The following is a 12941-nucleotide window of genomic DNA, read 5'->3' as shown; positions in this document are numbered from 1 at the left end:
AGATCTTAAACAATGGCCTGAGCTTCGAGAATTTGTCTTATTTTTATACTATCACTGCACGTTCTGCATGTAATCCAAAAACGATTCCTGGACATGACATTGCAAATCAAAACACTGTTGGAATAGGGTGCATTTTTCCCAGTACATCCCACGCGTAGACACATGTATGTATCCATTCATTAGAAGAATAGGAAACAAAATCTCATTTCATTAGATTGATTGTGAGAAGCAGCGTATCTATTATAATAATTCACTATCACACCAATATCAAAAAATAAAAAAGACGTAACTAGAAGAGAGAACTGATTTTTAGGACCATCATATTTTGGCATGATTGCTAACGATTGATAATGCCATGTTTTCTCCAATGAAAAAGTCTTTCGCATTTATTTCCTCGTGTTGATGATGCTCGCCTTTTCCTTTTCACAGAACAATAAGAAATACGATTTTCATTATCATCACCCGCAGAATTTCAATTTTATCGAAAACTTCTCCTCTGCTGAAATTTTCCTTCTTACCACTATCAGGGTTATCAACATTATCCTGAAAGAACTTATATTTATATATTCCGAGATGACTACCACAGCCTACCTTGTTTACTTGTAACAGTTCGTGTAAAGTTATTTTTGTTTTCAGTATCTAAAAAGAAACCCCGCCCTTTGTACCATGTTTTGCCTCTGTTCTTCATAAAGGATACGTTTTATTAATTTACACAAGAACCATGTTGTGTCGACCATTTTCACAATACGGAATACAGAGAGTATTTTGAATTCATTTCTACTGCTGCAGTTAAACTTTCAGCAAAATATTTTAAACTTACCTTTTACTTTTGAAGTCACTCATCTTACTTATTTAACTCATCTTAGTTATTTAACGACGTTGTATCAAGTACTAGGTTATTTAGCGTCGATAGATTTGGTGATAGCAAGATTGTATTTGGCGAGACGAGGTCGAGGATTCGCCATAGATTACCTGACATTCGCCCTACGGTTGGGGAAAACTTCGGAAAAGTCCGGTAATTAGCCCAAGTGAGAATCGAACCCACACCGAGCACAATTGAGGACCGTTTTTGCTAAACTTGCTAACTGAAAAAAAACTCAATTTTACAGGAGAGACAAAACACTATAGTAAGCAAGTTTTGCTGTATCTCTCATTTATAGCAGAAAGCAAGTTTTGAAAAAACGATCACACTTTAACACACTACAATGAAGAGAAATAACCCAATTTTACTAAGACGCTTTGAACATCATGTAGAGACCTGCCTTATGTTAACGAATCCACCAAAATCTCAATTTTGCAAATTTTGCAGTTAGCAAGTTTTACAAAAACGGTCCTCAATTTAGAACCTGCAGGCAAGTGCCTCAGCCGACTGAACTACGTTAGGTTATTTTACGACGCCATATCAATATCTTAGGTTATTTAGCGTTTGAATGAGATGGTGATAATGCCGGTGAAACGAGTTCGGGGTCCAGCACCGAGTTACCCATCATTTGCTCATATTGGTTTGAGAGAAAACCCCGGAAGAACCCTCAACCAGGCAACTTGCCCCGACCGGGATTCGAACCCGGGCCACCTGGTTTCGCGGCTAGACGCTCTAACCGTTACAACACAGGTGGCTACGTCGGTGGCCTTAAAATATTTCTCAAATATAGAAAACTTTCGGTTGACTTGTTACACTCAATGTCCTTTTTGAATGCTAGCTTGTCTTCAATTATTTTAATATTCACTAACGTAAACTTTGAAAACTAATTTTCAAAAATTATAATACTAACATATTTATCATTTTAGGACGGTGGCAATATCCGGTATGTCAATGGACTTATACAAAAGAAAGATCCAATACAAAATACTAAAGGACCTAATATCACGTAAATTTTATTTCTTATAGGTAGGCCTACTCGTTTTGTTAGTTTCACGCCAACGGAGTTACCACTCCGTACAAAATACTGCAGTAAATTCGAAGATTTCAGCATTTTCGAGTAATTCCAGAGAATAGTTGAATTATTTCAGTTCATTCACATTTACCTCTCAACACAATCTTCAAAGGATATGATTTCCCCCTCATCCAAAAATATCGAAAGGGGTCACAGTGAGTTAAACACTAGCAATCAAATTTTACCCAGAATTCCATGGCCTTGACAGATGCCAGGCACTTCAGTTAACTTTTCTACTTCTGGAGAAGCAGCACAAAAGACGGGAACTTGTTTTAAAAAAGACTAACATTACATGTGCTTTACTAGTTCAACTTAGTCTGAATTTCTCGTGCTACATGCTGTATACATCTCGAGACGAAGTTAAAATCTTGCCGACTTCTAGCAGCTAACAAGTTCTGAACAATAGTAATGCTTGTTAAACTCTCTTCAGCGATAAATTTTCCTGGGAAGACAACCTGAATACCCTGATTTCCGAATTGCTTGACCTCGAACATTGAAATTAATTTAAGAAATCTATCTAATCCAAGTCGATCCTCCACTGTAAGAACAGATTAAAATGAAATTTTTCACTGTCGGTCTGCTATGTTTTATATAGGTTCTGGTTAATTGAAGCATTCCAAGTATACACAAACTAGAAAAATATATTAAATAAAACTTCTTTATTTCCTTAAAATTACAAACATTTCAAGACCAGCAGTTTTATTACAATACATGTTCCTCTTGCGTCTGTACAACAATTAAATGCCACAAAGTGAAATATTAGATCTACACATTAAACACATCACACTGTCCTTGTTTCAATCTTCGTTCCTTTCACGTGAAGACGCACATGCTAATAGAGTTGCCAACTTTGACGTTTCGTCTTCAATGTCTGATTGTCTAGGAACCAGCAGTCTCGAACCTTTCCTGTAAGAACACCAGATTAGTGATATTAGACTACTTCGAAATAAACTTAAGACATCTTTCGGTCATTAAGAAAAATTTCAGATGTAGAAATTTTGCCAACTACTTTCCGATATAAAGAATATTATAATTTAACTATTAATAAAAAAATAAGGAATGTGATACTTTGGTATAATTTTTTTTCTATTGTTGCACAATGTAATCTCTATACCTCTAGCAACTCCAATTTCATTTAACCCACGCACTTATTTGTGGCCTTTAACTACATCTGCCTCAGTGAAGATAGCAAACGAGCGGAGATTTCCCCCCCCCCCTAGTAATCGGCATAGATGGACTGAGTGTTCATTAGTTTTATTTGATTAATCTCTTTTCGGAGAAAATGGGTAAATCTACTATTTAGGAATGTTAGAGATTTGCAAGCATTCAATCTAGATTTTGAAAGGTACAGGATTAGACTGATTTTTCCAAAGATGTGCGTTCGAATTTTGTTGCATTTATTAAGTTTTAGTACACTCTTAGACAAAAAAAATGACCGGACTCTTGAAGCGTAAATTTGTTTCAGTTCCGTTCGGCTGTGCGCCTGATACACAAGACTAAGATCAGAGAAGGACGAAACCAGCGAGTTCCAAGAACATACTTCTATATCGGGAAACTAGAGAGAGTGTGTGAGAGTGAGTGTGTGTGAGAGTGAGTGTGTGAGAGAGTGTGAGAGTGTGAGAGTGTGAGTGAGTGAGAGAGAGAGTGAGTGTGTGAGAGTGAGAGAGTGAGAGAGAGAGAGAGTGAGAGAGTGAGAGAGTGAGAGAGTGAGAGAGTGTGAGAGAGTGAGAGAGTGTGAGAGAGTGAGAGAGTGTGAGAGTGTGAGAGAGTGAGAGAGTGAGAGAGTGAGAGAGTGAGAGAGTGAGAGAGTGACAGCTCCGTCGTAAAACTGACTTCACACGCAGAAAACCCGGGTTCGTATCCGCTTTCGTATATGTATTTGTTTCGTTTTATTTTTTCTCTAGCTAGAAACAAATGATACATTTATTAACGTGCACAGGAGTTTAGATTAGTTCAAAAATTAAACAAACATTCAGTAATATCGGAGACTTCTTCCTAATTACCCTTGAATTAAAATAGATGCTCAGTTCTTGGATCTTCTCCCTTCTCCATAAGGCGTATTGATCAGTTACTATAATTTGTTGTAGTAGCAATAATAATAATAATGCAACAACCAGAATAATATTCATAGTATTACAAATAATAATAATAATAATAATAATAATAATAATAATAATAATAATAATAATAATAATAATAATAATAGTATTGCAAAAATGAGATGAATAATGTTAAATACAAAACCAATGTGTTCCAGATATTGGCTACACTCTTAAATAGTGCCGTTACATATCGGCTTTGTAATAGCTCCATGGTAACAGTCTAGCTTCTTGTGTAGGCGATTCAAGGTCGTGAACCCCGTAGGATGCAGGCGATTATAGATGCGGAGGGATTACATACCCGGTATTGAATTTTTTTCTATTTTGATTTTTGTTTATTGGTCTCCGAGATGTATTTATTTTGTTTAATACAAGGAAAAAGATGTTTGTTTATTCCTATCCGAGAAGGATTTCTTTTACTTAAGGTTTATTTTTGTTTATTTCTATCCCAGAAGATTTCGTTTAGTCTCTTTAAATACAAGATAGAAGGGAAAGGAATGCTATTATGTATCTAACTTGCCCTTTGTAAATATTAACTTTCTGTTAAATATTTCACAATACTGTATACAAGTAAAAAATGAGAATGAAAAAACAAAGTATATACTGAGATTCGAACTGGAAACCTTTCGGATACAAGACCACAATGTTACAGACTACGCTATACGAGAGAGACGATGACTTTAAGAAGCATGTTATGTAATCATCATATAGTGGTGACAGTGGAGTGTAAAATATTTGCGACAGAAGAAATTCGTCCGCGTGTATATCATGCTCTGACGAATGCACCCGAAGTCTTCCGAATCTGACATAGAATCTGAAGCCCGGTCTTTTTTTTTTTGTCTAAGAGTGTACACTATTAGTCTACTATCAGTTAATCTGTCACTCGGTACTACATACAATAATTAGCGATGTACGAGGTCCTTCAAAACTAATTATTTTACGCACTACAATGCAATACCATTTCTTTCCACACTCAAACAGGTTTTCTTGATTTCATCAAGATATATTTGGCAGTTTACGTGAGCAAGTAACGTTTGAGAGCATGCAAAACTCATACCGATTAAACAGATTGCAGAGAAACTAACGCTATAACCTGGTCTCTCTGCTGAGCCAGCTGGCACCAGCTTTTTTGGCGTGTCCCCTAGATATATAGTGCCCAGTTTGTGAGCATGTTGCTAGTGCATCTGAAAATTTTACCACTTCCTATACACGTCACATCAGCCTTTTGCCAAACAGTTGATAAACTGACTGCGGAAAATTTAAAATACTCGTACTTAACGTTCCCATTACTTATTTCACACGCCAAGAATGGTGACGCGGACTGCTTTCGGTTAGTGTCCCTACTACCGCTAATGAAGAATCACGCTGGTTCCAAAAGTCTAATCAGACTTTTGTGGATGTAAGCAAACAGTTTTACTCTTATTCCTAAATGTTAGCATAAATTTGCGCACAAATGCAACTGCATAGATAGTGAAATCCGTACTCTGCATTTCGACGACTTCTAAAAAAAAAATTATCAGTTAACATTCGAAGTTTAATACGATCCATGGCATTGTGAATAAATTCCATGAAACGAATTTAAAAGACAGACTTAACATTGTGCTCGCCAAGAAAAATTTGATTTGATATCCGTGGGAAATTCCCTTTAATTCTTCGTCCCCTTCAGAAAACTGGTATGACAGTTCTATGAGCGTTTTTGAGAAGCTATTGAAATTTTAAACCCCTAGAAAATAGTGCAAGGTCTATGATTTACTTATCATGCAATCTGACGAATTTTATCAATTTTGAATAGAATGCATAAGTCGACTAATAAATGCAGCAACGTTTAGAAAGGAACAAGTTCTAGTATCTCGTTGCTAAATTTGGGTTAATTTCAACTCTCATAGTTAGCAATGTTTCATGTTAATAGTTTACGGTGTGTAGAATTAACGATACTATGATGTATTTCAATAAAATAATGTCATGGTTATAGTGTATCTATGAACTGCTACAGGCATAAAATATCCACTACTTTCGGTTATCTAACAACTGCAAAGGGAACAATATTCCTGTAATAAAAATCAATTTATCAGAATGAGACTAATCTTGAATTCGCCAAATTTTAGTTGAAATTGGAAGTTAAGAATATTTTGAACTAGTTCAAAATTTTACTTATTAAATATCAAGTTTCCAACCATGCTCGACAGATTTAGCGGTAGCTATGGTAACTAAATTAGTATAAAACGTTATCAACTGAAGTGTGCATACTTCCGAATGGCTGCGATGAACCCACGGACACTGATCCACAGCATCCCTCAGCACAACGTATCTTCAATGTCCAGCAAGATCCGAACACCTGAAATGAAATTCAAATAATTAGCAACTTTTTACGAAATGAACTATGATTAAATTGATCCTGTTTCGCCAAGGAAATATGCTTGAAAATCTGAATTTATCAAAAGGAAATTCATTCATCTTCCCTGTAACATGGTAAGGGAAAATTCAATTGTCTGTCAAAGAGCCCTGGATGCAAATTTCGCTCCCCAAACGTGTGATAATTTGTTTCTAAGAATAGCAAAAAATTTTACTCAATGGTCAATTTATGGCCTCTCACGCAACAATTTTTGCAGTAAAAACTACAAACTCTTCCAACCATTAAACACTAAAATTTAGGCATATAGTCTTTAGTCCCATTCTAACATTAACATCAACAGCTTACCATTACAAATCACTAACAAATTTTTATAAGATTTCAGTTTTAAGACATCTTCAGAAAAAACAATCTACACAATTACGTAATTCCAGCATATTTCCTTGTTGCCACCCCTTCGACACGTTGAGTCACAGGATCATGAAGGGGAAAGTTAATAAATGGTCCGTCACTACATTCTAGTAATGTTTTATAGATTTGGAAGAAATTGGCATTCATGGCTCACGTAGCATCTCCTCACATCTGGACATGTATCTGCGCACGCCTTTCTATAGCCCTGCCTACTTCGGAGTTTATAGCTTAGAGTTTGCGACGATACAAGGCGCGAACACACACATATCGAGATCGGAAGATTACTCCGCTCACCGCCTCCGGTAGCCAATAAACCGGTCGAGATCCACAGCAATCACAGAGTACAATATAACAAACACAATCGCAACCATAAAATGCACCACTAATTATCTAAACATTTGTTCACAATTATTACAAGTTAACTTGATTATCTCATTACTTTAACATTATAATTATTAAATTCCAACTATTTCTCAATTCTCAACTGATTACTTTCTTACATTTAATTAATTCTCATTTATTTATTAAGTGTGAATACTGCAAATCTCTCTTCATTACTATTAAAGCTTATTACATCATATTTACTCTTCATTACACATTAAACATTTAATTTTGCTTCATTATGTTTGCGATCAGAAATCTGCTGCTTCTCTCTACAATTTAAGGGAATGAATCCATTGCATGCGCCAATTCAGATGTATGGATACCTTCCGTGATTAATGAAATTCACATTCCAAACAAAGCATCTTACAAGATTGATTAATTCGTATAAGAATTAACCAGCTTAAGTCCGAGTGTATGAATACAATCTTGTTTTCGGAAGGTACCCAGCTACTCTAAGTAAACTAGTTAGGTTAGAGTTTACGCCACACCAATCACTCGAAATCGAATGAAAAGTTTCAGCATGTCAACTCTACCCCTGACGCATGCCGATAGATTCAGTAAAGAGGTCGCATTCGCAGTTTTACTCTTCAATGCATCATTAATCGTTAGAAAAATTGTGGTGTAATGTGTTATTTAGATGAATTTACAGAAGTTATTTCATTTGGTACTATCAAACTGCACTTTATTCAATGCTAATAAAGTGCAGTGTGAATTTAAGAGAAAGCTAAGTTGATACAGAAAGCACAAAATTTGGAAGAATTGATGCAGACCTCTTCACTCGGTTGCTTTATGTCCGCCTCTGGCTCAACCGGTTGTCAAGTCTCATACAGCCTGCCGACGCACTGCCCTACCAATGCAACCCAGCACATTGGCACGTCTTACAACTAACATCCTGACATGGGGAGCCCTAACCTGACCAACGCGCGGGAAAAGACGATGAAAACACAAGAAAAAAGATACAAAACAATGCAGCACTACTACGTCCTTAATTATGCAGTGACATCTCTAATCAGGCCAGCCAACTTGACGCTTACAAACTAAAACCCTACACGGTAACTATAACCACCTTGGCAGGGGTGGTTCGCGAACTAATGAATGATTCAGCCAGAGACCCTTACTGATCATAAAGCAACAAAAGTGACAAATGTGCAGTCCTACTATTCGTGGAGATCTCGTCAGGAAGCCGTGCAGCATTGGAACGTGATTGAAGTCCAGTTGGAGAGGCCAGCGAAACTGACCCGACAGGCGGTCATCAGGGTTGGGAGCGATTTCTCGTGGTGATGCAATCTGCAAATAATTCAGTGAACTATTACTTATACTGTAATCTCAAGTTCCTTTTGAATGTGGCAAATCTGGAACAAATGTTTTGTTTTAATTTTCTGTATTGAAAAAAGTTTAAAAAATGTATATTTTTGTTTGAATGTTTTGCTATTTAATATATAGAGAACCGTAAGTAATGTAAATTTTAGGAGGTTATTCTTTGAGATATTTGAAACAAGTTTGAATACAATTTTGCTAGTTTTTCGCTTCCTTTTCTAGACAAAACCTTTATAAAAAATTTCGTACCGTGCTTTGGAAAAGCCATCGACTTAATTCGCAATATGCTCAATTTAAGAGAGCAGTATATTATGATAAATTATTCAAATAATTAGTTTTTCTCCTTTAAATATGTAGAAATTTGCTTCGAAAACATTTAATGTTTTAAAATTCTTTTTCCGAACGAAATTATGCATTTTCGGGTCAAATTTCTGCACATTTAAAGCATAAATGTTCTTTGAATAATTTGTTATAATATACCGCTGTCTTCAATTAACCGAAGCATATTAGGAATTAAATCAAAGCCTTCCCAGAACACGCTATGAAATATTTTATATGAAAATTATCTCCCATACACGACTAGAGAATTAGAAAAATCTTACCTCAAGTCACTTTATATATTTCTCAGACTCCAAGTCTTCTTACTGCATTTTGTTCAATTACAGAGACTTTCTGCATATATTTGCCGTCAGGATATATCTAAATAAGAGGCTGAAGTGTTGAAGTCTCGAGTAAAATTCCCGACCACGTACGTTGTGTCAGTATTATCCTTCAAACTTAATTTTAATTTTAAGAATCCAAGTTGATAATTGAATGAGAAAAATAGAATAATTTACTTCCGTAAATTTAATATATAGAAAAATAGTGTACCATAAGATTCCTGTAGTTTTACTGTATATTAACAGTTCAAAAAATTTTAAAATTCTCCTCCCTAGTGCGTAGACCCAAGTTTTGTAACGGCTAGGCTACAATTTTTCAAGTATTCAAAATGTGTTAAGATTTTGAAAAGTCTTGCGAAGAAAATATCCATATCAATGCACAATGCACAAACCAATTAACGTTCGCGATTATCCAATATTTCATTTTAGTAGGTGAAAGATTTGCCATATAAACCAGCTCCACAATTTCATAATGCAGACAAGCCATTATTACCGGAAAAGTTCTGAATGTAGTTTTTGACATCAGAGTTACATATAAACTGGCATTTTTCAATGATCTTGAAGTCAAATTCAATGTGCAAAAATGAATGAATAGAAGTTATTTTACTTGCATCACATTCAACGTTTGATACCTCATCTTTTGAAAATGTGCGCCAGCGTGTTTTAAAGGGTTAATTGCAGTGTGTAATTACCGAAAAGATCAACCATTCACCTCATTCCATTCAACTACGGAGTAGCAAACTAGGTGGATTTATTGAGCAATATTATACATACAGATGTACTATATTATCAGAATTTTCTATTAAATCCAATGCAAGATTCTTCTGACAGTACGTACTATGTAAAACTAGTTCTACTTTGTAGGTTTCACCCCCTTCACCTGTGATTAGATCCAACCACTCGCCAAAGTAGCAAACTACAAAATACTACCACAACCAAACTATGTTACAACCAAAACTACAACCTACTAAAGGCAATAAACTATTAGTCTCTTAAAATTGTGTTCTTTGATGAAGTATAAACATTCAACGTGATTCAATATTTAAACAAATATTTTCAATGGAACGAAAATGAAACAATTTTTATACACTCAATCGTGTTTGGTTCAATGGAACAGTTTGAAAACTTACAATGGCAATCTCAACTTTCATTTCAGACATCAATACAGAATCTAGTATAAATTTCTAAGGAATACGAAATTCCTAAAGACTTCACGGCAACGTAGTAAAATTATACACAAGAATTTTAGTTTCAGTGCTCCATTACATACTCATCGAACGGGAGCTCAGTTACGTTCATGGATTTAACTCCACAATTTCATACTGAACTCTGGGTTTTATTTAGTGCAATAATTAAATTGAATGAAAATAAATTTGAAAGAAGTTACTTAGACAATTGAAACGAGTGTATGAAATTCAGAATGGTTACAATTAAAGTTCCATTACATCCTTGTTATACTACAATTTATAGAAATTTTGTTTCGAGATTTTCAAAAGAAATTTTGAAGACTCAATTTGTCAAACAGTCTCTAAATTTTAGTGAAATGTTTTCAAACTCACGAACTTTAAGTACTAAAACTTATACTAAAAACTTTTAGAGAAAAGTTTATTATATTCGCCTCAATTCGTTGCGTGTAATCATAACTTACGTTCAGCTTAGAAGAAATTTAAACAAAAGCACTCCCAATTTAGCGAATTAATGAAATTATAAATCTAAATGAGAAAATTATTAATGAACTGTATCAGCATTCCATCCAAAAAAGAAAAATAATACAAGTGAACGTGTAAGTAGATCGTAATTCCAAGAGGATACAATTTACGTATAACAATTTAATTTTTACTTTTAAGATATTCATTTCGTAAAGTTTTAAAAGCGCACATAAATACCCAAACGGCAAATATATCTCATTCCAAAGTCCCTACATCACAGACTTCTTTGATCTTCGTTACTGCTTCTCGCTATTAAACTGATCCCCACAAGCACAAAAGACAAAGTGAACGGAAAGCACTAACAGCAGTGTCCATCTGGTTAATATTCCGCTCCCGATGTTCAGTTTTTATGCCACGTGATTTTCTACCAATCGTACCGTTCCAAGTATTTAAGTTACATTAATTATTTAAGTCTTCGTTCATTTTTTTAAATTTGTAAATTAAACTTATTAATTAGTTGATGTTTCAAATAATACATATTTGATATAAAAATGTATATATATCTTCATAAATTAATAAAATATTGGAACTAACCTTCACGACAGCAACGCTCTCTGAAATTACTACGTACTATAGGGTGTACTACACATTCTTATAAGTTCTTGATGTTATATCTCTGGTGCGAGGTAAAAAGGACATAAGTTATGAATTACAAGCTTTGAATAGCGCATAAGCAAATATTGAAATGAGGACCAATAGCATTACGATAGGCTAGAAATCTGACGCTCTACATCATTTAGGAAAATTATAGACATATTGCCTATAACATCTGAAAAGTACTCGTATATTTTTTATATTCAGATGACTATCATAACTCAAAACCACCAATTTCTGTATTACGACCCCTTACTGCGCACCGTAGATATTACTGCTGTTTATACATTTTAAGACTCTCCAGTCCTTTTAACTGAATTTAATAATTTTGTATATAAATTCTAGTTGTTATGAATTTGGTACATATTTTCATTAAGTTTTTATAAAGAAACTAACAAATGTAGGAATGTCCCAAGCAAATATAAACAAACATGAGAATTATAAATGTGATAATGCATTTTTAAATACTATAATATTTAAGTACAATAGAAAAGAACGTATTTATATTCATGTAAAGACAGGTGGCGAATTATAGAGAATTGAGAATCCCAAAACACGATCGATAATCCAACATTGTTTTCCCAACGGAGGCATAGTTAAATTCTAATACATATCATTATAGGTCACTGTGATATGATGGTGATGATGATAATGTAATAATAATAATAATAATAATAATAATAATAATAATAATAACAACATTGGCTGTATAATTCAACCAACCTTCATCCGTTAATTTTACTACAGAAAAAAGTATTAAAATTTGTTTTAAAAAGCAGAAGATTACTCAACTGAACACTTGTTTAAACTTTTCAAAGTTTTCAACATTAAACAAATTTATTATTTTATTCTATTAAAATATTTTTACAGAAATGTTATTAACTTTGAAAGGTATATACATAAATATAAAACTAAATATATAAATTCTCTTCCTTTATCTGAACCTAAATATAAAACCAATGCAGCTTTTTATCATAGCATGAGTCAAGGCCCTGGATTATTAAACAGATTTTATTCTAATATTATTTTAACCACTAATCCTCTCCAAATTAATAAAAAAAATTGTATTGGATTTATAGTTCGAGTTTAAAGATATTTAACACTTTTTAATCTGTAATTTATTCACTCTTAATTTTATTTTGTTTGTATTGGAACCCCCTCCTGAGCACGAGTCTTACTCATTGAGGAATGGGCTAATTTATATTATATTACAGTGGAAGCTCTTAAGTTCGACAGAAAACAAGTTCGACATCCTATAGTTCGACTGCTTACGTAGGAGAATTAGACACACCCCTATACGAGCACTAAGAAATGGGTTTGACATTTGAATGGGAATTGGTTCTGAGTCTTGTAGTGATACTTTTGTTAAAAGAAAACAGAATATTTTATTGATTAGGACATCCATATTTAATCACTGATTTTACTGATTTTAAATTAATGAACTCTCCTTTCTTTATTTGAGAATTGTGCAGTTTGTGAAACGG

The sequence above is a fragment of the Periplaneta americana genome, chromosome 9, assembly GCF_040183065.1.
Source record: "Periplaneta americana isolate PAMFEO1 chromosome 9, P.americana_PAMFEO1_priV1, whole genome shotgun sequence".
Taxonomy (NCBI): Eukaryota; Metazoa; Arthropoda; class Insecta; order Blattodea; family Blattidae; genus Periplaneta; species Periplaneta americana.
This window is presented reverse-complemented; position numbering follows the sequence as displayed.